The following is a 24561-nucleotide window of genomic DNA, read 5'->3' as shown; positions in this document are numbered from 1 at the left end:
ATTAATGATGGCATAGCCAGTGACACTCACATCCCTTGAATTAATAAAAAGAAAATGTCACAAGAGCTTTGCTTTGAACCTTCTCCGCAGAGAGAAAACAGGCAATGTTTATGGGTGCAGTATGTGTGTGCGCCCCATGTCAGTACCAGTCTACAGCATATAAAATTTTATTTGCTAAGATAATAAATAAATTTGGGAGATTTTGAAACAATAGTCACCTGGAGATTGATGCCGAGACTCCTAATCATTCCGGGAGGGTTGGCAATCCTACATTGGAAATAGAATACACCCTCCTAACAATTAGAAACATAGAAAACTACAGCACAAAACAGGCCCTTCGGCCCACAAGTTGTGCCGAACATATCCCTACCTTTTAGGCCTGCCTATAACCCTCCATCCTATTAAGTCCCATGTACTCATCCAGGAGTCTCTTAAAAGACCCTATTGAGTTTGCCTCCACCACCACTGACGGCAGCCGATTCCACTCGCCCACCACCCTGTGTGTGAAAAACTTACCCTAACATCTCCCCTGTACCTACCCCCCAGCACCTTAAACCTGTGTCCTCTCGTAGCAGACATTTCCACCCTGGGAAAAAGCCTCTGAGAGTCCACCTGATCTATGCCTCTCAACATCTTATATACCTCTATTAGGTCTCCTCTCATCCTTCGTCTCTCCAAGGAGAAAAGACCGAGCTCCCTCAGCCTATCATCATAAGGCATGACACTCAATCCAGGCAACATCCTTGTAAATCGCCTCTGCACCCTTTCAATCTTTTCCACATCCTTCCTGTAATGAGGCGACCAGAACTGAGCACAGTCCTCCAAGTGGGGTCTGACGAGGGTCTTATATAGCTGCATCATTATCCCCGGACTCCTAAACTCAATCCCTCGATTGATAAAGGCCAGCACACCATACGCCTTCTTAACCACCTCCTCCACCTGCGGGGCCGATTTTAGAGTCCTATGGACCCAGACCCCAAGGTCCTTCTGATCCTCTACCGTACTAAGAGTCTTTCCCTTTATATTGTACTCCTTCATCCCATTTGACCTGCCAAAGTGGACCACGACGCATTTATCTGGGTTGAAGTCCATCTGCCACTTGTCCGCCCAGTCTTGCATCCTATCTATGTCCCTCCAGACTATCCACAACCCCACCAACCTTCGTGTCGTCGGCAAACTTACCAACCCATCCCTCCACTTCCTCATCCAGGTCATTTATGAAAATGACAAACAGCAAGGATCCCAGAACAGATCCCTGGGGCACACCACTGGTGACCGACCTCCAATTAGAAAAAGACCCATCTATACACACTCTCTGCCTCCTTTGGGTAAGCCAGTTCTGGATCCACAGGGCAGCAGCCCCTTGGATCCCATGCCCTCTCACTTTTTCTAGAAGCCTTGCATGGGGGACCTTATCGAAGGCCTTGCTAAAATCCATATAAACGACATCTACCGCTTTCCCTTTGTCAATGTGTTTAGTCACATTTTCGAAGAACTCCACCAGGCTCGTAAGGCACGATCTGCCTTTGACAAAGCCATGCTGAGTATTCTTGTGCATATTAAACCTCTCTAAATGCTCATAGATCTTATCCCTCAGGATCTTCTCCATCAGCTTACCAACCACTGAGGTTAGACTCACCGGTCGGTAATTACCTGGGCTATCCCTATTCCCCTTCTTGAAAATAGGAACCAATCCGCAATCCTCCAGCACCTCTCCCGTCTCCATCAACAACGCAAAGATCATCGCCAGAGGCTCTGCAATCTCTTCCCTCGTCTCCCACAGTAACCTGGGGTACATCCCATCCGGACCTGGCGACTTATCTATCTTGATGCCATTCAAAGATTCCAGCACAACCTCTTTGTTAAAGTCCACATACTCAATCTTTTCAGTCCACCGCAAGCCCACAGTACATCCACCCATGTCCTTCTCCTCTGTGAAAACCGAGGCAAAATACTCATTAAGCACCTCTGCCATTTCTACTGGTTCCGTACTGATTTTCCCGCCTTCACCTTTTATAGGCCCTATTCCTTCACGTCTCATCCTTTTACTTTTCACATATTTATAGAATGCCTTAGGGTTTTCCTTAATTCTACTTGCCAAGGCCTTCTCGTGACCCCTTCTGGCTCTCCTAATTTCCTTCTTTAGTCCCTTCCTACAAGTCGTATACTCATCTAGATCCCTATCTTCGCCAAGCTCTCTGAATCTTTTGTACGCTTTCCTTTTCTTCTCGACTAGGACGCGCACAGCTTTCGTGCACCACGGTTCCTTTAACCTACCAACTCCTCCCTGTCTGCTCAGAACATTGTCCTGTAGAACCCTAGACAGACATTCCTTGAAAAACTGCCACCTCTCTTCAGTAGATTTCCCCGAGAATACCTCCTTCCAATTTACTCCTCTAATTTGCTGCCTTATGTCTTCATATTTCCCTTCACTCCATATAAACGCTTTCTTAGCTTGCCTGATCCTCTCTTTTTCCAATGCAAGCATAAAGGAGATGGGGATAGCGATCATAACTCTAAGATGCTCTCCCACTGAGAGATCTGACACCTGTCCAGGCTCATTGGTCAGTATCAGATCAAGTACAACCTCTCCTCTTGTAGGCTTGTCCACATGCTGTGTCAGGAAACCCTCCTGAACACACCTAATGAACTCCTCCCCATCCAATCCCCTTACCCTCGGGATATTCCAATCTACGTTTGGGAAATTAAAGTCTCCCATCACAACAACTCTGCTATGATTGCAACTCTCCAGGATCTGTTTCCCTATCTGCTCCATTCTACTACACTATTTCTGTATCACTACCTTGTGACATCATTGCTTCTAAATAATTACAGGTTATTGTAATGTTGACTATTGTGGGTATCTTGAGTGAAACCGTGAGAAGCAGGGAACTAAGCTCCTGCCACAACCAGTCACTTCCCTGTAGAAGTTAACAATGTGTTTTATCAGATCAAAGATTTTTTTCTCCCTTTTTCTGTATCAAGTTTTTAAAATGCCTTGAATGCCAGAGAAATTGCATGATCCAAAACATACTCAGGAACACTGTATACTTCAGTATAGAACTCTAAGGAGTGTGCAACACGCTCACGCAAGGTACATAACTCATTACTTTCGCCAAGATATCACAATGCTGCTATATTATTGCAGTCAAAATGTTGCTGACAAAATTCTTGTTATTAGCTGCTAAACTTTCTAACAAATACAACAAAAATAATTTAGGATATTTTACTAATACGCATTGCTGATAATAAAACATAACACATTCTGATGGCATGGCACTGGAACTATTTTAACAGAGGTATTATCCCATTTAGAATAAACAAATTAACATTAAAATAGCATGTCCTGCAAACATTTAAGACAAATCTCCAGGACCTAATGATTTCCATCCCAGATTATTAAAAGAAACATGACGAAATTGCAGGCGAGAGATCATATAGGTGGTAGTGGCACAGTGGTTAGCACTGCTGCCTCTCAGCGCCAGGGGACCTGGGTTCGATTCCCGGCTTGGGTCAGTGTCTCCGCGGAGTCTGCACGCTCTCCCCGTGTCTGCGTGGGTTTCCTCCCACAGTCTGAAAGACGTGCTAGTTAGGTGCATGCTAAATTCTCCCTCAGTGTACCCGAACAGCGCCGGAGTGTGGCAACTACGGGATTTTCACAGCAACTACATTGCAGTGTTGATGTAAGCCGACTTGTGACACTAATAAACAAACTATAATTTTCTACAACTCTCTAGATTCAGAAATTGTGCCTTTGGATTGGAAAACTGCAAACAGATACGTATGCAAAAATTCAAGACATGTAGTGAGGGTGGCAGGTTTAGGAGAAAAGTAACTTTCCCAAAGCTCTCCAGCATTGGGTTTTCCTTGTGTAATTTATGGGTCTGTTGATAGAGATAGTTATTCGTTAATAACTCCATTATTGTTGTAAAACAATTAAGAGCGGCAGGAGGCCAGTTGGACTTTGGTCTTTTTAAAATCCAACAAGTCCTAAGTCACTCCATTATTTAAGAAAGAAACCAAGGAACCACAGGTTTGTCAGTTGTGGGGAAGTTGCTGGAATCTATCTGCAGAGAGAGAAATTGAGACCGAACAATTGCGCAAATATGAGCCGATCAAAAGATAGTCACAGGATTATATAGCATACAGCATAGAACAGGGCATTCAGCCCAACCAGTCCAAACTGGCATTCTTGTTCCACTTCAGCCTCCTCCCATTTCAAAGTTGATTTGTGAAGGGCGAGTCAAGTCTGATTAAGCTAGCTTAATTTTTTGAGTACGTCACTAGCATGGTGGAAAGGAGTGTCTATTGGCATTGCCAATATGAATTTCAAGGTATTGGATAAGATTCTGTGCAATAAATAATTAGCAAAAATGAAAGCACAGGAGAATGTGACATGGGAATGGGAGGTAGAAGACAGAGGGGCCAATTATCACGGAACATTTTGTTAACTCAAACTAAAAGTGGGGTCAGTGACTGTACTGTTAATACTGACAATTTTCATAGGGGCCTACTGCCTGAAACAACCAATCGGCCTCAGGAAATCTGGGTCCTTTGACACAACCAAGACCCCACCTGGGATTTGAGCGCAGCTTGCAAATTGAATACTTTATTCACGGGTTGTAGCATTGCAACCATTGGCCAGGCTCCATAAAAGTACTATGGGCAGCTGCCAGCCTTGCCCAGTCTCTGCATCACATCCTCTACCTTCCTCATAACATCTATCCACAGGCCTCTGCCAGCATTCCAAAGGCTGGAGAACAGCATCAGGATATCCACAGCTCGCCTACCAAATTCAAATTAGACGAGGGCCTCAAAATTACAATGGCTCTTTGTAACACCTGCGAACCCATTTCAGCAGCGATGTTTGAAGGCACAATAAATAGTGTGGATGGGAACAGAAAGTTACAATGGGACATTGATAGACTGAGTGGGCAAAATTGTGGCAGATGGAAGTGAGGTCATCCACTATGGACCAAAGAAAGATAGATCAGAATACTTCCTGAATGATGAGAAGCTAGAAACTGTGGATGAGCGACAGAATTTAAATGTCCATACAGAGAAATCACTAAGCCAGTAGACATAGGTCAAACAAATATTCTTTATTTCAATGGGCAAGAGGCGGCGATGCTTTAGCATAGAACCTTGGTCAAAACCCATCTGGAGTAACTGTGTTCAGTTGTGGACATCGCACCTTAGGAATTATAGAGTGAGCTTGGAAGGGGTGCAGTGAAGATTCACCAGAACGTTTAAATGTTGAAATATGAGGAAAGGTTGCATAGATCATAGTATCCCTATAGTACAGAAAGAGGCTATCCAGCCCATCGAATCTGCACTGACTCTGAACAATCATCCCAACCAGGCCCTCCCTGTAACCCCTCGCATTTACCATGGTACAAACTTGGGCTTGTATTCTCTTGAGTCAAAGGGTGAAGTAATGGAATTTTTAAAATAATAAAAAGGGATTCAATAAGGTAGATACAGATACTGGTTGAAAGATTCAGAACAGGAATTTAATTTGTCACGTGTATTGGGATACGTGAAAAGTATTATTTCTTGCGTGCAATACAGACAAAAACATACCGTTCATAGAGTACATTGGGAAGAAGGAAAGGAGAGGGTGCAGAATTTTCAAGAAAGGGAATAGGGATAGCCCAGGTAATTACCGACCGGTGAGTCTAACCTCAGTGGTTGGTAAACTGATGGAGAAGATCCTGAGGGACAGGATATATGAGCATTTAGAGAGGTTTAGTATGCTCAAGAATACTCAGCATGGCTTGTCAAGGGCAGATCGTGCCTTACGAGCCTGGTGGAGTTCTTCGAAAATGTGACTAAACACATTGACGATGGGAAGGTGGTGGATGTGGTTTATATGGATTTTAGCAAGGCCTTCGATAAGGTCCCCCATGCAAGGCTTCTAGAAAAAGTGAGAGGGCATGGGATCCAAGGGGCTGCTGCCCTGTGGATCCAGAACTGGCTTGCCCAAAGAAGGCAGAGAGTGGGTATAGATGGGTCTTTTTCTAATTGGAGGTCGGTCACCAGTGGTGTGCCCCAGGGATCTGTTCTGGGACCCTTGCTGTTTGTCATTTTCATAAATGACCTGGATGAGGAAGCGGAGGGATGGGTTGGTAAGTTTGCCGACGACACAAAGGTTGGTGGGGTTGTGGATAGTCTGGAGGGATGTCAGAAGTTACAGAGGGACATAGATAGGATGCAAGACTGGACGGACAAGTGGCAGATGGACTTCAACCCAGATAAATGTGTCGTGGTTCATTTTGGCAGGTCAAATGGGATGAAGGAGTACAATATAAAGGGAAAGACTCTTAGTACTGTAGAGGATCAGAAGGGCCTTGGGGTCCGGGTCCAAAGGACTCTAAAATTGGCCCCGCAGGTGGAGGAGGTGGTTAAGAAGGCGTATGGTGTGCTGGCCTTTATCAATCGAGGGATTGAGGTTAGGAGTCCGGGGGTAATGATGCAGCTATACAAGACCCTCGTCAGACCCCACTTGGAGTACTATGCTCAATTCCGGTCGCCTCACTATAGGAAGGATGTGGAAAAGATTGAAAGGGTGCAGAGGAGATTTACAAGGATGTTGCCTGGATTGAGTGCATGCCTTATGAGGATAGGCTGAGGGAGCTCGGTCTTTTCTCCTTGGAGAGACGAAGGATGAGAGGAGACCTAATAGAGGTATATAAGATGTTGAGAGGCATAGATCGGGTGGACTCTCAGAGGCTTTTTCCCAGGGTGGAAATGTCTGCTACGAGAGGACACAGGTTTTAGGTGCTGGGGGGGTAGGTACAGGGGAGATGTTAGGGGTAAGTTTTTCACACACAGGGTGGTGGGCGAGTGGAATCGGCTGCCGTCAGTGGTGGTGGAGGCAAACTCAATAGGGTCTTTTAAGAGACTCCTGGATGAGTACATGGGACTTAATAGGATGGAGGGTTATAGGTAGGTCTAGAAGGTAGGGATGTGTTCGGCACAACTTGTGGGCCGAAGGGCCTGTTTGTGGTGTAGTTTTTCTATGTTTCTAATGTAGTGTTACAGTCATAACTTGGGTGTAGAGAAAGATCAGCTCAATATAAGAGGGCTTAATATAGGAGGGCTTAATCATAAAATTCGAGATTGTTCATGGGTGATGTCAGGAAGCACTTCTTCACATAAAGAGTAGTGAAAATCTGGAACTCCCCACCCCCAAAATGCAGTGGATTCTGGGGAACAGTTGAAATTGTTATGACTGAGATCAGAAGATTTTTATTAGCTAAGGATTACGAAACAAAGTATTGAGTTAAGATACAGATCAACCATGATCTAACTGAAGGGCAGAATAGTGTCAAGGGCTGAATGGCCTATGTTCCTAAAATAGGTGGCATCACAGCAGCACATTAAGTCAAATGGTGTGACTCAGAGGCTGTGCTGATTATCAAAACTGGGAGCCTTCAAGCAGCTTGCTTTGCTCATCTTGAGTCCCCAAGGCATGACTCAATTGTTTAGTTGATGGTAAGCTAGGCACCCAGGCCTTGGAATTTGTTTGTGCCGGCATGAACCAAGCATGAGGAATGACACCTGCATTGAAATGGGTAGGTCCTAGAAACAAACAACTATGGATCGCGGACTTTATTTAAAGTTAAAATGGTGAGCTGAGGAATGTACGGGGGTGACGGGGTGGGTGGTGGTTTAAACGACGAGTTTATTGTACCAAAGCTCAAAAAATGGTATTTACAGGCTGAAACAAAAATAAAGGTGCTTCACGGAATAGTCAGTTTCTTAAAACTGAGAGCAATATCCAAAAAGTTGATTTGGCCACACGTAGAGTACAGTTACTTGAATGCAATCAGACCGGCATCAACTGTGTTCAAGCCAATTCAATTTCAGATCAAGGCCTGAAAACAGAAGTTAGGCTGCTCATTTCTGTTTGTATTAAAGAGACTGACACAATGGGGATCTGATATTTGCAACTCATTCCATTCACTTCAGCAGAAACGCATTGATTAATCAGGAAAAAACCATGGCACACATTGGTCATGAAGAATATATATTATGAATCCCAAGGCATAAAGACAAATGAAATATTGAGTCAAGAGATCTGACTGCCAAAACAATTTTACCCAGAGAGTGGTGAGAATGTGGAACTTGATACCACAAGTAGTTACATTTAAGGGGAAGCTTGATAAACACATGAGGCAAAAAGGAATAGAAGGATATGGTAATAGGGTCAGATGAAGTGAAGGTGGAGGATAAACACTGGATCATTTTCTGTGCTATAAACTCAAATGTAATTCTATGTAGACAAGAAAGCAAAATGTTATCATGCGACCACAGGTCACCAACTGATAAGAGAATAGTTCAGATATAATGCTGCACATTGTGTCACTGCAACATGGTTTGCACATTGCAACGTGAGTGAGGAAAGTTGTGTAACTGCAGTTGAACTAGCATCAGTTATTTGACAATTTGGTTTGGGACCATCTCAGAGATTTGCACTGCATGACTTTGCACAGCTGGAGCAGAATGATTAAAGCTAAGTTAACCTTTTAATTTTTAAAAATGGACTGCAGAACTGTATTTCATCACCATAACAGAAATATGGAGAAGAATAGGCCATAAAGCCCCTCGAGCTTGCTCCACCATTTAATGCCACTTAATTGCAGCTGATCTTCAACCTCAACGCCACTTGCCCACCTAATCCTCATATCCCTTTATTCTCCTAGTATGTAAAAATCTATTGATCTCAGTGTCTTAGATATACTCAATGGAACATCCATAACCACTCCCCCATCAAGCCCTTGTTCAATGAGTTCACCTCTCGCTCTTAAGTTTCAGGGAATATCGTCCTGAGAATCAGTCTGGGTGAACCGTGATTGCACCCCTCCAAAGTTAGACCACAAGATAGAGGAGCAGAATTAGGCCATTCGGCCCATCAAGTCTGCTCCGCCATCCAATCATGGCTGGTATGATTCTCATCCCCATTCTCTTTCCTTCTCCCCATAACCCTTGATCCGCCTATTGATCCAGACCCTATCTATTTCTGTCTTAAAGACACTCAATGACCTGGCTTCCACAGCCCTCTGTGGCAATGAGTTCCACAGATTCACCACCGGCTGAAGAAATTCCTCCTCATCTCAGTTTTAAAGGAGTGCCCCTTCACTCGAGTTCTAGTCTCTCCCACTAGTGGAAACATCCTCTCCACGTCCATTCTATTTAGATTTCTCAGTATTCTGTAAGTTTCAATTTGATCCCCCCTCATCCTTCTAAACTCCATTGGGTATAGACCCAGTCCCCTCAACCACTCTTCATATGAAAAACCCTTCATTCCTGGGATCATTCTTGTGAACCTCCTCTGGACCCTCTCCAAGGCCAGCACATCATTCCTTGGGTATGGGGCCCAAAACTGCTCACAATATTCCAAATGGGGTCTGACCAGAGCCTTATACAGCCTCAGCAGTACATCACTGCTCATGTATCCTAGGCCTCTAGAAATGAATACTAACATTGAATTTGCCTTCCTAACTGCCAACTGAACCTGCACGTTAACCTCAAGAGTTAAGTCCATCCTTCCTTGGTCTCACCAAGAACATAATTGCAGCAAGAATTTTCCTGCAATGAAAGCCAGCATACCAGTTCCTTTCCTAACTGTTTGCTGCGCCTGAATACTGGCTGTGGTTCATGTACAAGGACACCCATATCCCTCTGCATATCAACATTTACCAGTCTCTCACTGTTTAAAATAATATTCTGTTTTCCTATCCAAGTGGATAATTTCACATTTCCCCACAGTATACTCCATCTATCTTGTCTATATTCCTTTTCAACCTGTCATCCAGTTTACTTTCCAGCAAGCTTGCAACATCCCACCAGTTACCCGAAAGTGGTTCATCTATTCTTACTTGATTTTCTGTCTATTAATGAACATGCAACCCAAACTAATACAAGTATTTAGATTATGCTATGCCTGGTTTTTAAAACCTGTGGACTACCACTACTTCAATCACATACAAATGAAACAAACCCATTTAAAGGCATGCTCTATTTTGATTCTGCTCATAAATAGTGCGCTCTTAGGACTTTCGAGCCTGGCTGCCATTCAATAACATGGCTGATCTGGTTGTGGTCTCAACTCTAAACTAGGTCCCCTAGTTCTCCTTTTCATATGGGACAACAAACCGTCAGTCAGGAGCTTCAGAGTTGTAGATTTGATTCAGCAAAATTAAATTAGTATCTCATATTATAATACTTTCTTTTCCCACATTTGTGATCTACTTTACCATCTTGTGCAGCATGAATATTGTGTTACACTTTTGTCAGCCAGGATGGTAATTATGCTACTACAATTAGCCTCAGTGCTCCAGGCTAGAAAAGGGAATATCAACCACGGCTCCTGGTCTTGACTCTTGCTGGAGTGTGCACACATGTAAACAATAGGCAAGAGCAGGAAAGAGTTCACCCATGATGCCTGTATAGTTGACCAAGCAACAGTCACTGTCTAGGTCAGTACATTTACTGAATGATGGGAGCTGCATGTTAAGCAAGTCTGCTTGTGGGGTACATTTACTTGTATTATGAGAGTATACAGACGGCATTTTCTACCAAAATTAGTGGTTGGGCTACAACTGTAGCAATCATAGTCACACCTGTAGCTGGTCAGCAATTTTTAAACAGCAAGTTAGGCACTGATCTTGGTTTTTTTTTAATTAAATTTATGGGATGTGGATGTCACTGGCTAGACCAACATTCATTACTCATCCCTAGTTGCTCTTCAGAAGGTGGTGGTGAGCTGCCTTCTTGAATGCTGCAGTCCCTGAGGTGTAGTCCACAGTAGTGTTAGGACAGAGATTCCCAGATGATAGTTGGGGAATGGCGATACATTTCCAAGTCAGGATGGTGAGTGAGTTGAAGAAGAACCTCCAAGTGGTGGTGTTCCCAAGTATCTGCTGCTCTTGTCCTTCTAGATGGTAGTGGTTGTGGGTTTGGTAGGTGCTGCCAAAGGAACCTTTGAGAATTCCTGCAGTGCATCTTGTAGATGGTACACATGGTTGCCACTGTTAGTCAGTGGTGGTGGAGTGAATGTTGAAGGTGGTGGATGGGGTGCCAATCAAGTGGGCTGCTTTGTCCTGGATGGTGTCTAACTTCTTGAATGGAGCTGCACTCATCCAGGCAAGTGGAGAATATTCCATTACACTCCTGACTTGTACCTTGTAGATGATGTTCAAGGTTTCGGGATCAGGAGGATGATAATGGGATTCAAGGGTGGTAATGCCATTGAATGTCAAGGGGCGATGGTTAGATTCTCTGTTGTTGGAGATGGTCATTGCGTAGCACAAATGTTAATTGCCACTTGTCAGCCCAAGACTGGATTTGTATACACAAAGAATGGATACTTGGGCAAAGAACAAGTGGCCAGAATACATGGTAGTGTCTTTAGATATTGTGCACCACAGAGAGAGAACAAACATTTAAAGGAGTCAAAGACTTATGGGGGAGGCAGGTAAATGGTCAGGCCAGCCATGATTTTACTGAATGGGGGAAACAGGCACCTGTAGCCAAATGGCCTATCTGAATGATACCCATCCCACTACTGATGCACAATGGCAGCAGCGTGTACCATTTACCAGATACATTAGTCAAGGCTCCTTTGACATTATATTCCAAGGCCAGGACCTCTACCACCTAGGAGGACTCAGGGCAGCAGAGGCACGGGAACACCACTACCTGGAAGTTCCAAACCACACACCATTCTCACTTGGAAATATATCATTGTTCTTCCACTGTTGCTGGATCAAAGATTAATCGCAGTTGTCACAGCGCAGGAGGTGGCCATTCAGACCGCCTTGTCTGCACGGACTCTGCAAACGAACTCACCTAGTGTCATTCTCTTGCTTTCTCCCTGTAATCCTGCATGTTTCCTTTTCAGATAATCTAATTTCATTTTGAATGCTTCAGTTGAACCTGCCTCCATCATATACTCAGGTAGTGCATTCTAAACCCGAACCACTTGCTGCTTGAAAAGTTGCTTCTTTTACCAATTACTTTAAATCTGTGCCCTCTCATTTGCTTCTGTCCAGACCCCTCATTTTTAATATAATCCCAACTTCTCCAAAATTCTGGAACTCCCTTCCCAACAACACTGTGGATGTACCTATAACCACATGAAGTGCAGCAATTGAAGGCTCACCGCCATCTTCGCAAGGACAATTAGGGATGGCCAGTGATGCCAACACCCCATGAAGGAATAAAAAGAATGATATTCATGTAAAAATTCTGACATGACAAGAAAAATGTAATGGCGTGAACATTTGCCGTTTCTTGCTCCTACAAGCACTGTAACGAAAAATAGTCAGTCTGTAACCTGACCCTTGATTATGCATTCCAAGGTGAACAAGCATTTTTCAACGGCAGTAACTTGTCACCTAAACACAACTTAAAAGTGTTCTGATAAAAGGTAATCGATCTGAAAGATTAACTGTTTCCTATCACTACTGATGCTGCCCGACCTGAGTATTTCCAGCCTTTTCTGTTTTTATTTCATACAAGTCCCATGTTTGGCTAATGCTAGGTGGCCATCATGATTGGCATCTAGCACAAGCAATCGGAATGGAGGATAGCCAAATGGGGGGGTTGTTATATCGTGTGCTCACCCAATGATTTTTCGGCAACATTAGCCTCAACAGTAAAGAATTCTTTAAAAACTAAAAAAAATTGTGAAATAGCATCGAAAATCCAAATTTTCACCCAAGTTATACAACTACTTCTGAAACACGTTCATTTTTCTTTCTCTGAAGCAAATTTTCAGAATTGCGTTCAGTTTGTTCGAAGACAACATTTTAATAAAATGTTTTCAGCGCAAAAGTGTCGGGCAGTTTTGCGACGAGCGATTTTTAAAGCTGCAGATCGCATCAAACAAGAGTTATCAGATTTAAAACTAGAAATATACATGGTTTGTCTCTTCTGTAACTTTCCTCTTTGTCTTAACTATTTCGATTCAGGAAGGACGAATTGAAAAGACTTAAAACGAACTTAATCACTTCAGTCAAAATGAAAGTCCAAGTCGTCCCAAGTCTGCTTTACCTCACACCCAAAGCGCAGGCGAATTCTTTTCCATTTAATTCTTGCGTTGTATTCTGTACTTTGAAATGCTGCTTCTTCGGTGTCGATTTCTTCAACAGTTTTAAGAACAATATTTTCCTGCCCGTCTTCCTATATGTTTGTAATTTAGAGACAGAAATGAAACTGCGGACGGCGCTGCTGCCCGAAGCTCGACAGGTTTCCGCTTGTGTGGCACGAGTTCCTCCCCGTGAAGAAAGCTTGTTTTCGCTTTTCTGGTGATTGGTTGAGAATCCAACAGCAACACCACACTGCACCCAAAAAAAACACCACCGCTGTCAACAGCAAAACAGGGCCAACTTTTTAACCCAGAACTGTCAATAATCAGTCAGCAAAGTTAAAAGACACATTATTTTACCAAACTATTATGAACCCTTGACAAGTTTGGTCAATTTTTTTTTAAAACAAGGAAACGACTTCCCACATGGAAATGCTAACAGTGGGATTTATAATCAAAAAGTCTCTGATGAAAGGTCATCGATCCGAACTTTCTTTCTCTCACCACAGATACTACCTGACCTGCTGAGTATTTCCACCATTTTCAGATTTCCAGCCCCCGCTGTACTTTACTCAATTTGCTAGTTAGTTTAAACGCATAACCACAACCTTTATTTGCTCTGATGAAGGGTCATCTAGACTCGAAACATTGGCTCTATCCTGTCTCAGTAGGAAGCCTCACAACACCAGGTTAAAGTCCAACAGGTTTATTTGGTAGCAAACTACTATTTGGTAGTATTTGGTAGGAGTTTGCTACCAAATAAACCTGTTGGTCTTTAACCTGGTGTTGTGAGACTTCTTACTGTGTTTACCCCAGTCCAACGCAGTACATCTATTCTCTCTCCACAGATGCTGCCAGACCTGCTGAGATTTTCCAGCATTTTCTGTTTTTGTTTTTATTGAAAAAGCACATTTTGAAGGTAGTAAAAAGGTCCCAGTGGCATTAACAAAAATTTGACAGCCACATAAGGAGAAATTAGGTCAGATGACTGAAAACTTGGTCAAAGAGATGGGTTTTAAGGAGTATCTTAGAGGAGAGAATTCCAGAGTTTGGGATCTCTGTAGCCAAAGACACTGCCGCCAACATGGAATGCTAGAAATAGAGGAGATGCATAAAAGGCTAGAATTGGAGGAGTGTAGAGATTTCAGAGGGTTGTGGGGGATTATAGGGATCAAGGATTATGCGGAAGGAAAGGCGGGGTAGGCCATGGTGAAAATTTAAATTTGTAGGATTATCATATAGGCTGCATTTTAATTGCCAATTTCTCTCCTGAAAGTGATGATTTGTGTTGAGATGGGGCACCCAGTAATGCCTCACACAAGTAGTCATTTTTCATGTGTGAATTTCAACAGCTGGAGTTGGCAGATTACTTGATCATGCAAGACAGCTGCATCCAATCCTGTCCTCATCCAGTGCAAGAAATTGTTGAGGAAGAGTTGTAGATGGGTGAACTGGAATTTCACAGACAAGAGAGATTTATTAAGGGCATACTTATACAAAAGGCCTAAAATGGAAGATCATGAAGAGAAAAGGAATTTAATAGAAGTCATGGTTTCACATATAGAACAGAAGGAAAGGGATTGTTAATTGTATCAATTGAGGTTCAGTGCATACAGTTAAAGTACGCTGAGTGGCTGGTTACTTGAGCACATATAAAGAGACATTTTCTGACACTGGATTAGAAAGAGGATATACATGCTCTCTGCCTTGTTTTACTCTGTAAATAAAATTTACTGTTAGTCACTTTCTGGTACAACCTTTGGAAATTCAAGATTGTGTTGGTTGCATGTTCTGTTGCAAGTTTTTTTGTGACAATTATTGATCCGAAAGATTCTTTAAACAAACTTAATGAATGACTAATGCATTAACAAACTTAATGAATGACTCAGTTCTCAGAGATACTACTCAATGAATTTTATACCATTGAAGGGACATGGGTGCTCAAGTGTTGAGGGCTCTGAGGCACTGTTTATAGTCATGGAATATAATGATGCCATTCATGCCATGAAAATTATTTTTGTTACATTTGGTATCTTCTACTAATGAAGATTAGATTTCAATCTTTCTCAAGCAAGTAATTTCACACACAATTAGTCCCCTTACTAACACTACAGGTTAATGTTGGTATTGGTATTTCAAGGCAATAGTGTTAATTTAAAAAATATAAACACAACAGGAAATCACATCAGGCTCTGCAATTACAATGTAAAACTTGTAATTAAACAGTGCTTTTAACATAGAAAAACATCCTGAGGCATACTCACAAAATAACTGACACTCAGCCAAAGATCTATGGGGAAGATTGACCAAAGTGGTGAACTTGAAGGAGGATCTTGGAGGAAAGGAAGAAGGGTTTAGAGAAGGAATTCCAGAGCATAGAGACTAGATGGCTGAAAGCATAACCACCGCTAGTAAGGCAAAGAGAGGGTACACAATAGGCCAAATTAGAGAAACCGAGTTCGGGTGGATGAAAGGGTTGGAAGAGGATAGAGATAAGGAGGGGTGAGGACATTGTGAAAATGAGTCCTTGTGAATATGGGTCCAGAGGCTCACCTCAGGGTTGAACAGGTTCAATCCAAGACAGTAGCCGGGAAGGGAGATGTAATCAGTGGCAGAGGTGCAAAGTAGCTTTTATGTCTCTATCACAAAGTTGGAGATGGGGTGGCAGATCGCAAGGACAAAGGGGTCAAGGATGGACTTTTTGGAGGAGGGCTGGTGTTTTCTTTCCAGAGCTGGTGCTCTCACTCAGTAGGTCTGATTTTTCAAACTGTGTTTAGATAATGCAAATGAACATCTGTCAACCAGTTTTCTTGTTCCAGATCTACTCACCTAATGTACTGGTGCTAAGAACCTTCTGTCAGAAACTTATATTTGGGCAGCACAAAGTAATAGATGGGATAGCACGGTGGTTAGCACTGCTGCCTCTCAGCGCTGGGGACCTGGGTTCCCAGCTCACCGAGGTTTCTGGCCTCAGGTGACTGTCTGTTTGGAGTTTGCATGTTCCCCCGTGTCTGCGTGGGATTCCTCCCACAGTCCGAAAGATGTGTAGGTTACATAGTTTGGCCATGGTAAATGCACAGGGTTACAGGGATAGGGCAGAGGGCGACGGCCTGGGTGGTAAGCACTTTCAGAGAGTCGGTGCAGACTCGATGGACTGAATGGTCTCTTTCTGCACTGCAGTGATTTTATGGTGTGATGTGGCTGGTTTTGAGATGAAGGATATAATACCAACAGGGAGAGAACAATGTAAAAATCAATGAAAAAAGGCTAGAAGCAATTTAATTATTTTATTTCTGAGTTTGTTCTCCACATCACCTGCAGGTATTGACTTTTGTTGAGATACAATTCCACAGAAACCGGTATCCTTCGAGCATAAACAATGAAATAGCTATTCAACCGTGAAGGTCATCACAGCTGAGTCCAATTTGGCTTCATATGTACATATGTGACCTCTCCGGCAGCAACATCTGGATTTGATACTCTGCCGATAGAAGTACAACTAAATCTGTCTTTTTATTTTTTAGTATGACTTGAACTTTTGAAGATTGTGGGAGTTTGTTCTCTAGCCCCCTCTTGTGTTCAGTAACTTAACAACAAAATACATATACAACCTTAATACAAAGGATGTTGGAAATCAGAGGTAAAAACAGAAAATGCTGCAAATATTCAGCAGGTCAGGAAGCATCTATAATAAGAGCAACAGAATTAATATTTCAGGTTGATGACCTTATATCAGGATCTGCATTTAGTCTCTTATGTAGAAGATTGCACTGTGAGCAGTGAGTATATGTGCTAAATTGAAACTACAAGTAAATCATGGTTTCACCTGCAAGGAATATTTGAGATCCTGAATGGTGGGAAGGAAAAAGGTGAAAGGGCAAATCTTGCATCTCCTGCACTTGCACAGGCAGATGCCCCAGCTGGGAAGGTTTTGGGTGATCTGTTTGCAGGAGACTGTCTTTTAGTCTGCAAGTGCGATTCACAGCCTCCTGTCATTTTTATTCTCTGTCCCACTCCCACCTCGCTGTCCTTGGCCTTCTGCACTGTTCCAATAAAGCTCAATGTAAACTTGAGGAACAACACCTCATATCGCGATTAGGCACTTCTTTAGTGTTCCGGACTTAATACAAAGTTCAATAATTTAAAATCATGCCCCCATTATTTTGGACAGCAATTGTTGGTAATGAGTGTAATATTTCCCAGTTATGCCTCCTCAAGATCCACCTTTTGTTTCTTTACTTGTGCCATTACCATTCCCTTTTGCTTTGCACCATCATTCCTTTTGCCATCCACACGATCACAGACCTTTCCTTTTATTTTCCCTCTCTTTCCCCCTTTCCCTGTCTGTGTATTTCCTTAAAATCGCTAAGATTTTCCAGTTCTGATGAATGGTCATTAACCTGAAATGTTAACTCATTTTTCTCACTCTACAAATGTTACTGCAATTAGCTGACTGAATTGCCAAGAGCCCCACAGCAGAGAAAATTACCAAATTGTATGACGCATAATCTAAAAAGGGTGACCAGACATCCTGGTGTCCTGACAATTTGTTCAAAATCGTTCACATGTCACAGTTTTCCCCCCCTTTTTGGGTAAACTTTAAACTATACCAATGGGAACAAGGTGACCGTAAAATACTAATACTACCAGTATATAAAGCGAGATGTAGCAGGGCTGGGGGGAAACATCCTGGGATGATTGCCAGCTAATTCCAGAAAAACACCTGACCTTTGCTCCAGGAGCTCTTGCAAGATCTGTCCAGGCCACTTTCCCAATATGGTGTTGACAGCATCTCTTAGCGACCATGAGCTCGCTGATGGTGCACCTCGAGGTAAAAGCATTCAATGAGGGGGTTGGTGGTAAGCAGATCAGTGCTACACTGGAGTGGAGCACAACCACACAGACTCTCATATCCTATTAATGTGAATTTCAATATTACTGTGGAATGGTCAACGTGTCTAGGTTTTGATTTTTTAAAATACGAATACCCTAAAGATAAATTACAAATCAATGTACTGAATGTAAACAGTAGCAGAAAATCCATAAAGCTGATTTCACTTGATTACAGAACAGTTTAACTCAATATACAGAAATAATCAAATGTGCAGCAGTGCATTAACTTTTTTATATTAAAGCATGGACCAGTCTTATCTAATGTATCAGTATCTAGATTAGAGCCTCTAACAGGATGGGCTCAGAAGAATTGACCAGCTGAGATATAGGACAAATGAAATGAAAGTGCTCTCCTGGCCTCCGCCTAGATTCAACCCAAAGGTTTTGACAGCAAAACGTAGCCCTTTAGTTTGTTTGATTTGAGTGGTTTCAATCAACACATATTTGCATTGCAATATTGCCTTTCATCCTGAGAGATTATTGTCTATCCAAATTGTTGCATTCATCTGTCATTGAAATGATGATTTTCTAACCAGACAAAGGTGTTTCCACTTCAACATGGAGAAAACAAACCAGTAGACTGCTGAGAGATTCTCTCCTAACCTGTAGTAATCAAATTTAAACTGAACAACCACCTCTCATAAATAAATAAATGTTTTCAAATGTGTCAGACTTCCCTATTCATCATAGGTTCCAGGTCTAATACCCAATTTGCGCTGAGTTAGCTGATCTTAAGCAAGGTGCTGGTAGGAACCCTCTCCTATATTACAGCTGTGAGCACACTTCAAAAGTGTGGCTGTAAAACATGATAGGATGTCCTCAGCTTACAAAATGCAGATCTTTATTTTATTTTACAATCAGCCTGTGTTGTAAGGAGACTAAGACCTCACACTATATATTTTTATAAAATATATAAAGACATCCTCATGGCTAATTTCTAAAATTTTAAAACCGGGACAAAAACCTTTTAAAATAGCTGCAGCTATGTCTGCCTGTGATCCTTGAACAAAAGGAGCTTTCTGGAATTTTGAAGAAACATAAACCTTGCTATCTCTGAAGAGACACTAACAACTCCCTGGGGGCTGCAGAGACAACATTCTAAGAGAAATATCCAAAGGCAATTTGCATTTCATAAGCCAGGCTGGCCAACTGGAGCCTATCCATCTAATATGACAAAGGACCACACAACCTTCCTTTCGAGTGTTAATGATTGGAACATTTAACCATCTCAGGAACCCAAACAGGGGATAAGCACCCTTTGTCAAAGGCAATGTGGAGAGGTGGGAGTCATGTGACATGAATTTCTAGCTGGTGGAGCCAGTTATATTGCTTTGTTGTACTGCAAACTTGTCTGCCATTTGCCCATCTACTGGAAGTAGCACAAAAAGGGGCTCTGTCTGGATTGAATACCTAGCCCCATCTACACTGTTTCTACTGGAACTTCTGCATCGTCGCCTACAAGAATAATTCATCATTATACAGCATCAATTTTCAGCTTGCCGACCTCTGTAAAGGACTTTGATTCTGGACTCTGGGCACACATGAAACAATAATTCTTTTCTCTATGGTCTTTGCCCTGAGTCTTTTTTCTATCCCTCTTTTACTGTATGAGTGCACAGAGGGCTATATGGCGACCCACCTCCCATACTTTGAGGGTGTGCAAATAAACTATACCTTTGAGTTCATCGTATCACAAGTTTGCTGTGGGTTATTATTAGAAATTGGATCACACCAAAACCAAGTGGTTGGGAAACAGGGCACTGCTTATAAAGGAGGGAGCAAATCAAAACACATTTCTGTTTTATGGACAGGTGGGGAGAGCAGAAATCAGTGCTATTTAAATTAAACTCCCTCCTGTTCATAACAAAGGCTGCTCTACAGAGAGACAAAACAACCTGAACTGGAAATTCGACGAATGTGGACTTTGGATGGGAACTGAATCGGGCTTGATTGCGATGTCTCTCACTATGGAACATCATGCTACTATCTACTATGAAAACAGAAACTGCTGGAAAAACTCAGCAGATCTGGTAGCATTAATTGAGAGGAAAATATAGTTAATGCTTTATCATTTGAAAAAGAGTCATACAGACTCACAATGTTAACTGTTTCTCCCCCCACAGACACTGTCAGACTTGCTGAGTTTTTCCACCATTTTGTTTTTATATCAGATTGTCCAACATTTGCAGTATTTTGCTATCTACTGTTCAGCTCCACAAATGAAGAATGGTTGTTTGGATGAGATGTTGGAAGTCACTAGACATCTTTAAAATTAAATGTTTATTTATTCGTCACAATTAAGGCTTACATTAACATTGCAATGAAGTTACTGTGAAATTCCCCTAGTCGCCACATTCCGGTGCCTGTTCAGGTCAATGCACCTAACCAGCAGGTCTTTCAGATTGTGGGAGGAAACCCACACAGACACAAGTAGAACATGCAAACTCCACACAGACAGTGACTCAAGCTGGGAAGCGAACCCAGGTCCGTGGCGCTATGAGGCAACAGTGCTAACGACTGTGCCACCTCATCTTTGGAACTGTCACTCAGCAAGACATCAGTGCCTTCAGTAGAAGAGAGGGAACATTTAAGCCAGGGAGGGAGGAGAGCAGCAGAATCATAGAATTCCTAATGGTATAGAAGAAAGCCATTCAGCCCATCGAGTCTGCACCAACCACAATCCAATCCCACCCAGGCCCTATTCCTGTAACCCCACACATTTACCCTACTAATCCCCCTGACACTAGGGTCAATTTAGCATGGCCAATCTGCACATTTTAGGACTGTGGGAGGAAACCAGAGCACCCGGAGGAAACCCACGCAGACATGGGGAGAAAGCACAAACTCCACACAGACAGTGCCCCAAGGCCGGAATTGAACCTGGGTCCCTGTGCCTGTGAGGCAGCTGTGCTAACCACTGTGCCGCCCTCGCAGGGAGATAGAGCTGCTACAAGTTTCTACAAGTTGCTAAAATTTTTTTAAAAGCATTCAACTAACCAATTTTGCATTACAAGTCCAGCACACCAGTAAATTAACTTTTGATTCTAACCAGGACGTTGATCTTGACTCTTGTGCAATAAGACTGTGACTAATCACCACTCTATGCTTAGATTGGGACTGTCAAAAATATCTTCATTCAGAGAGCAAATATCACAGCAATAAGCAAATCAGCACTCTACCGATACACTGACAGTACTTCTTTCATATTAAACTTAGTGTGGCTAAATTGCTATTAATGCGCATAATTGGGCCATTCAACCTTTAGAACCTGTTTTGCCATCCTAATTGGCTGATTTGTATATTAACCAAGGGTTCATTGAGGTAGGAAAGTATACTGGCGAAGACATTAAAATGTTTTGTAATTAATCAACTATTTATTTTGCTGAAAACAGTAGTTCCACAGAAGTAACTCATTCCCAGTGATTAGATATCTAGCTTTAGCCCTCAGGACAAGAGTGATTCATCAAACCCCTTGCTTGCCTCCCTCAGAGAGGAAATCTCCCTGCCACTCTGCCCTCCCCCACACTTAATTTCCTCTTTTTTGTTTCCTGAAAGTGGCAACTTATGCTGATATGCAGTTCTACAGGTCCAAGCAACCTGCCAGTATAATTCAGAAAGTATGATTCTGGACAGTCAGTGTCTTCTGGCTATTTTACAGTGGGGAGAGTGGGGTGTATTGTACCTGTGTTGTTTTCATCTGACATCCATTTTACAGCAGGGGTCCCCATCCCTAACCCAGGTGTGTTGAGACAAAATTTAGTAACCCAAACACGACTTCAGCGCAAGGTAGGCAAGACATCTGGGATATTCATGCTTCATATGGTTTAGTATTGTATCATACAGTGCAATTACTCACTAAAATATCAGGCCAGATCCCTGCATTTTTAAAGCAAAGGAGTAGAATTCAAGACACCGTTTTGATTTGCATTTTGTTCAAATTTGAAGCATCAACTCTCATGAATTGGTGCTTTTTTAACTTAACGTTTTGCATTTCTAAAGCGCCTTCCATGACCGCAACACACTCCAAAGTGTTTTACAACCATTTTTGAAGCGCTGTTACTGTTGTAAAGTAGGAAACACGGTAGCCAAAATTCACACAGCAAACACCCACAACGTGATAATTGTTCTTTTTAAATACAGCTGAAAGATTAATGTTGGCCAGAGGATCTTTTACATCCACCCGAGAAGGCAAATGGAGAATCAGTTTGATATCGCATCTGAAAGAAAGCACTCCAACAGTATTGCACCGGGAGTGAGTCTAGATGGTGTCCTTCAGTCTCTGGAATGGGACTTTAACCCACATAATTTTGACTTCAAGGAGAGTGCCACCCAAGCCATGGCTGCTATAATCGTATTCATGTTTCCTTATTTTACACATGTTCCAGTCCCAATTATGGCGTGAGGTGTTGGTTGTTTAGTGGCAGCGCTTCAAGCAAAGGTTCAGGTCGTTTCTGCAACTACCAGTGATCCACTTACAATAGACCAATTGCGTATAACTGACTGACAAAGGAATGCCACCCAACCAATCAGTAGAAACTGTGGGCGGGATCTTGTGTAATTGACGGGTCATTTCTCAGAAAGTTGAGGCTGATTTACTGTAAAGTTGCGAATGTTTCCGGGACTTCCCAGAAAAGTAACCGCTAACAAAAGGTGGAAAATGTGAATCTACGCAATATTGCGGATACGCAAAAGCCAGCGATCGCACCAAGCGGCACACCGCAATATTAAACAAACAAAAGAACTCCTGGACATCAGCCGATTTTGCAACTAGAAATTTGCATGACCTATTAAACTGTGATACATGATCTTTATTGCTCCTGAATAAAACAATGCCAGTGTCAACGCGTCGATGCATCTGATTTAAAAAGCCATTGACACGTTTGCAAACTGAACTAAATAGAGCATTTTACTTATGCACAAAAAAACCAAAAAACTGGCGATGATCTTTGCATCGTCGATGGAGACGGGAGAGGTGCCATTGGAGGATTGCGGATGTGGTTCCTATTTTCAAGAAGGGGAATAGGGATAGCCCAGGTAATTACCGACCGGTGAGTCTAACCTCAGTGGTTGGTAAACTGATGGAGAAGATCCTGAGGGACAGGATATATGAGCATTTAGAGAGGTTTAGTATGCTCAAGAATACTCAGCATGGCTTTGTCAAGGGCAGATCATGCCTTACGAGCCTGGTGGAGTTCTTCGAAAATGTGACTAAACACATTGACGAAGGGAAGCCGGAGATGTGGTTTATATGGATTTTAGCAAGGCGTTCGATAAGGTCCCCCATGCAAGGCTTCTAGAAAAAGTGAGAGGGCATGGGATCCAAGGGGCTGCTGCCCGGTGGATCCAGAACTGGCTTGCCCAAAGGAGGCAGAGAGTGGATATAGATGGGTCTTTTTCTAATTGGAGGTCGGTCACCAGTGGTGTGCCCCAGGGATCTGTTCTGGGACCCTTGCTGTTTGTCATTTTCATAAATGACCTGGATGAGGAAGCGGAGGGATGGGTTGGTAAGTTTGCCAACGACACGAAGGTTGGTGGGGTTGTGGATAGTCTGGAGGGATGTCAGAAGTTACAGAGGGACAGAGATAGGATGCAAGACTGGGCGGACAAGTGGCAGATGGACTTCAACCCAGATAAATGCGTCGTGGTCCATTTTGGTAGGACAAATGGGATGAAGGAGTACAATATAAAGGGAAAGACTCTTAGTACGGTAGAGGATCAGAAGGACCTTGGGGTCCGGGCCCATAGGACTCTAAAATCGGCCCCGCAGGTGGAGGAGGTGGTTAAGAAGGCGTATGGTGTGCTGGCCTTTATCAATTGAGGGATTGAGTTTAGGAGTCCGGGGATAATGATGCAGCTATACAAGACCCTCGTCAGACCCCACTTGGAGTACTGTGCTCAGTTCTGGTCGCCTCATTACAGGAAGGATGTGGAAAAGATTGAAAGGGTGCAGAGGAGATTTACAAGGATGTTGCCTGGATTGAGTGGCATGCCTTATGAGGATAGGCTGAGGGAGCTCGGTCTTTTCTCCTTGGAGAGACGAAGGATGAGAGGAGACCTAATAGAGGTGTATAAGATGTTGGGAGGCATAGATCGGGTGGACTCTCAGAGGCTTTTTCCCAGGGTGGAAATGTCTGCTACGAGAGGACACAGGTTTAAGGTGCTGGGGGGTAGGTACAGGGGAAATGTTAGGGGTAAGTTTTTCACACAGAGGGTGGTGGGCGAGTGGAATCGGCTGCCATCAGTGGTGGTGGAGGCGAACTCAATAGGGTCTTTTAAGAGACTCCTGGATGAGTACATGGTGCTTAATAGGATGGAGGGTTATAGGTAGGTCTAGAAGGTAGGGACGTGTTCGGCACAACTTGTGGGCCGAAGGGCCTGTTTGTGCTGTAGTTTTTCTATGTTTCTAAAACTGACCCCCTCAGAAGAATTGACAGCAAATGATTGACAAAGCTTGATGTCACCTGCCAGAATGTTTATCAGTAATTCACTTCTGCACGTCCAGTATGTCATAGCAGTCTTGGGTGTTTAGCCAACAACCCAGGGGTTACCCCAAAATGGGTCATGTCTCCGAT

At 42.9% G+C, this 24561-nt stretch overlaps 1 protein-coding gene across 3 annotated transcripts in view; it reads right to left on the bottom strand.

Annotated features, from left to right (window-relative positions):
* Positions 1-13286, bottom strand: part of LOC144481968 (signal transducer and activator of transcription 5B-like) — a 142149-nt gene extending 128863 nt beyond the window's left edge. For 2 of the 3 annotated variants that reach the window (XM_078201174.1, XM_078201176.1), the window contains exon 1: positions 13063-13271. The gene's annotated coding sequence lies outside the window, so the exon portion shown is untranslated. Of the gene's footprint in view, positions 1-13062 lie in introns of all 3 variants that reach the window. The other variant, XM_078201175.1, reaches the window with a different exon arrangement.
* Between the last annotated feature and the right edge of the window lie 11275 nt (positions 13287-24561).

Source organism: Mustelus asterias, chromosome X (genome assembly GCF_964213995.1).
Source record: "Mustelus asterias chromosome X, sMusAst1.hap1.1, whole genome shotgun sequence".
Lineage (NCBI taxonomy): Eukaryota > Metazoa > Chordata > Chondrichthyes > Carcharhiniformes > Triakidae > Mustelus > Mustelus asterias.
This window is presented reverse-complemented; position numbering and strand designations above follow the sequence as displayed.